The 4,934-nt window shown below is 35.7% G+C and overlaps 1 pseudogene; it reads left to right on the plus strand.

The window, feature by feature from the left end:
• The first annotated feature begins 1,837 nt into the window (after window positions 1-1,837).
• Window positions 1,838-2,626, plus strand: LOC118896056 (annotated as a pseudogene).
• The last annotated feature ends 2,308 nt before the right edge of the window (window positions 2,627-4,934 follow it).

A 4,934-nucleotide genomic window follows, 5' to 3' on the forward strand; every position in this document is an offset into this window, starting at 1 on the left:
ACAAAATCAATGGGAAAACAAGATTTAAATTGGCAATACATATCTATCAATAATTATTACCTTAAATGTCAATGGACTAACTGCTCCAATCAAAAGACACAGAGTGGTAGATTGGATAAAAAAACAAGAGCCTACAGTATGCTGCCTACAAGAGATCCACTTTAGGGCAAAGGACACACATAGATGGAAAGTGAGGGATTGGAAAAAGATATTTCATGAAAACAGAAATAACAAGAAAGCAGGGGTCACAATACTCATATTAGACAAAACAGACTTTAAAACAAATGCTATAAAGAAAGGTAAAGAAAGACACTATATAATGATAAAGGGATCAATACAAGAAGAGGATATTACACTCATCAATATATGTACCTAATATAGGAGGCACCCAAATACATAAAACAAATACTAACAGACATAAAGTGAGAAATTGATGGGAATACAATAATAGTAGGAGACTTCAACACCACTCACATCAATGGACAGATCTTCTAGGCAGAAAATCAATAAGGCAACTGAGATCCTAAATGATACAATAGAACAGTTAGACTTAGTTGATATTTCCAGGACATTACATCCAAAACACCCAAAAATACACATTCTTTTCAAGTGCACATGGAACATTCTCTAGGAATGACCACATACTAGGGCAAAAAATGAGCCTCAACACATTTAAGAGTATAGAAATAATTTCAAGCATCTTTTCTGACCACAGTGGCATGAAACTAGCAACTACAGAAAAAGAAATAAGAAAAAAATGATTACATGGAGACTAAACAACATGCTACTAAAAAACCAGTGGTTCAACAACGAAATAAGAGAGGAAATTTAAAAATACCTTGAGACAAATGACAATGAAAACACAACCATACAAAACATATGTGATGCAGCAAAAGCAGTTCTTAGAGGGAATTTCATAGTGACATAGGTCTTCTTCAAGAAAAACAAAAAATCTCAAATAAACAACCTAACCTACCAACTAAAAGAATTAGAAAAAGAAGAACAAACCTAAAGTCAGCAGAAGGAAAAAAACCTAAAGTCAGCAAACGAAGAAAATAATAAAGGTCAGAGAAGAAAGAAATAAAACAGAGATTTAAAAAAGAAAAAAATCAATAAAACCAAGAGCTGGTTCTTTAAAAGGGTAAACAAAATTGACAGACCTCTGGTCACACTCACCAAGAAGAAAAGAGAGAGAAGACAAATAAATAAAATAAGAAACAAAAGAGGAGAAATCACAACTGATACTGCAGAAATACAAAAAATCGTAAGAGAATACTATGAACAATTATATGTCAACAAATTGGACAACCTAGAAGAAATAGACGTTTCTAGAAACATACAGCCCACCAAAACTGAATCAAGAAGATATAAATAATTTGATCAGAGCAATCACTAGAAGTGAAGTAGAATCTGTAATAAAAAAAAACCTCCCTACAAGCAAAAGTCCAGGACCAGATGGCTTGACAGTCAAATTCTATCAAACATACAAAGAAGATCTTATACAGATCCTTCTCAAACTCTTCCAAATGACTGAAGAGGAGGGAACACTTCCAAAGATATTCTATGAAGCCACCATCACCCTGATACCAAAACCAGACAAAGACACTACCAAAAAAGAAAATTACAGGCCAATATCTTTGATGAATATAGGTGCAAAAATTCTAAACAAAATATTAGCAAACCGAATCCAACAACACATAAAAAAAGATCATACACCATCACAAAGTTGGATTCATCCATGCGTCACAAGGATGGTTCAACATGCACAAATCAATCAATGTGATACACCACATCCACAAAAATAAAAAAGACAAAATCCACATGATCATCTCAATAGATGCAGAAAAAGCATTTGATAAAATTCAACATCCAGGCTTGGGCCCTGTTTGCACCCATCCTGTTGGCCACGTCCTTCAGGGTGGTGGGCACACTGCAGCTCCTGGTGCAGGCTGCAGTGTCCACCACCTCAGAGTCACCAGTGCTCGATGTGAAGTGGTCCTTCCTGTGGACCACTGAGTCACTGAGTGGCCAGGCCATGGGCTGGCCTTTGGTTGCCTCTGGGGGCCTCAATGTCTGCTTTTGTTTGTTATTCCCATACAGACATCAAAGTGCCTGACTTCTCTGACTATTGTTGTGCTGAAGTGTTAGATAGTACAAAGTCTTCAAAAGAGAGCAGTGAGGATAGATGTCATCTCTCATCTCTCAGTTTGTTTCCATCATGAGTGCTTCTGCTGATGTGTTGGCCATGTCGAAAATTGAAACCATGTTATCTGATATTCCAGAGGGCAAGAACATGTCTTTCAGATGGAGAGGCAAACCCATGTTTGTGCACTGTAGAACCAAGAAGGAAATTGATGAGGAAACTGCAACTGAAGTGTCCTAGTTGAGGGACATACATCAGGATTTAGAACGAGTAAAGAAACCTGAATGGGTTATCTTGACAGGTGTTTGCACTCATCTTGGCTGTGTACCCATTGCAAATGCAGGAGATTTTGGTAGTTATTACTGCCCTTGTCATGGGTCACAGTATGATGCATCTGGCAGGATCAGGAAGGAGTCTGCACCTCTCAACCTTGAAGTTCCCTCATATGAGTTCACCAGTGATGATACAGTGATTGTTGGTTAGAGACCTGGACTCAAGTCATAGTCTTTTTTCAGTCTTCGTGTCAGCTCAGAAGAGTTATTTGAAAACAAACTTTCTGTACTTTGAATTAGCTGATTTGAAATATTTAAGACTTGCTAATAATGTGTTTGCAAACATGTAAAGTAAATTGAATTTAATGTTGAATACTTTCAAGCATTCACCTAATAAAGCCACTGTTAAACATTAAAAAAAAATTCAACATCCGTTCATGATAAAAACTCTTACCAAAGTGGGTATAGAGGGAACATATGTCAACATAATAAAAGTCATTTATGACAAAGCCACAGCCAATATAATATTCAATGGTGAAAAACTGAAAGCCTTCCCAGTAAAATCTGGAACAAGACAAGGATGCCCACTCACACCACTTCTATTCAACATAGTATTGGAAGTCCTAGCCAAAGCAATCAGACAAGAAAAAGAAATAAAATGTATACAAATTGGTAGGGAAGAGGTAAAACTATCATTATACATAGATGACATGATACTATATATAGAAAGCCCTAAAGACAACACACAAAACCTACTAAAACTGATAAACAAATTCAGCAAGATAGCAGGATACAAGATTAACATACAGAAATCAGCTGCATTTCTTTACACTAACACTGAAATATCAGAAAGGGAAAGTAAAAAAAAAAAAAAAAACCCTTTTAAAACCACACCAAAAATATAAAATACTTAGTAATAAACCTGACCAAGGAGGTGAAAGACTTATATGCTGAGAATTATAAAACATTAATAAAGGAAACTGGAGATGATTCACAGAAATGGAAAGATATCCCATGCCTTTGGATTGGAAGAGTTAACATTGTTAAAATGGCCATACTACCCAAAGCAATCTGCAGATTTAATGTGATCCCTAACAAATTACCCATGACATTTTTCACAGAACTAAAACAAATAATCCTAAAATTTATAGGGAACCATAAAAGACCCAGAATTGCCAAAGCACTCCTGAGGAAAAAGAACAAAGCAGGAGGCATAACCCTCCCAGACTTCAGACAATACTACAAAGCTACAGTAATGAAAACAGCATGGTACTGGCACAAAAACAGACATATGGATCAATGGAACTGAATAGAGAGCCCAGAAATAAACCCACACATCTATGGTCAATTAACACATTTTTGATGGGGGATTTTTGCAGAAACTAATGCCTGTGGCCGTAATATGTCTCTGGTCAAAAATCTTCAACAAAGAAGGCAAGAATATACAATGGGAAAAACACAGTCTCTTCAGCAAGTGGTATTGGGAAAGCTGGACAGCCACATGTAAATCAATGAAGTTAGAACACATCCTCTCACCATACACAAAAACAAACTCAAAATGGCTTAAAGACTTAAACATAAGACAGGACACCATAAAACTCCTAGAAGAGAACATAGGCAAAATATTCTCTGACATAAATTGTACCAATGTGTTCTTAGGTCAGTCTCCCAAGGCAACAGAAATAAAAGCAAAAATAAACAAATGGAACCTAACCAAATTTATAAGCTTTTGCATAGCAAAGGAAACCATAAACAAAACAAAAAGACAACCTAAAGAATGGGAGAAAATATTTGCAAATGATGTGACCAACAAGGACTTAATTTCCAAATATACAAACAGATCATACAATTCAATAACAAAAAACAAACAAGCCAATCAAAAAATGGTCAGAAAAACTAAATAGACATTTCTCCAAAGAAGACATACAGATGGCCAATAGGCACATGAAAAGATGGTCATCATCACAAATTATTAGAGAAATGCAAATCAAAACTACAATGAGGTACCACTTCACACCAGTCAGAATGGCCATCATTAAAAAGTCTACAAATAACAAATGCTGGAGAGGGTGTGGAGAAAAGGGAACCCTCCTGCACTGTTGGGGGGAATGTACGTTGGTGCAGCCACTATGGAAAACAGTAGAGTGTTTCCTCAAAAAACTAAAAATAGAGCTGCCATATGATCCAGCAATCCCTTTCCTGGTTATATATCCAGAAAAAAACTATAATTCAAAAAGATACATGCATCCCTATGTTTATATCAGCACTATTTACAGTAGCCAAGACATAGAAACAACCTAAATATCCATCTACAGATGAATGGATAAAGAAGATCTGATATATATACAATGGAATATTACTCAGCCATAAAAAATAAAATAATGCCATTTGCAGCAATCTAGATGAACCTAGAGATTATCATACTAAGTGAAATGAGCTGGAAAGAGAAAGAAAAATATCATATGATATCACTTATATGTGGAATCTAAATTATGACACAAATGAACGTATCTATGAAA

This window comes from Balaenoptera musculus, chromosome 5, assembly GCF_009873245.2.
Source record: "Balaenoptera musculus isolate JJ_BM4_2016_0621 chromosome 5, mBalMus1.pri.v3, whole genome shotgun sequence".
NCBI classification, from domain to species: Eukaryota; Metazoa; Chordata; class Mammalia; order Artiodactyla; family Balaenopteridae; genus Balaenoptera; species Balaenoptera musculus.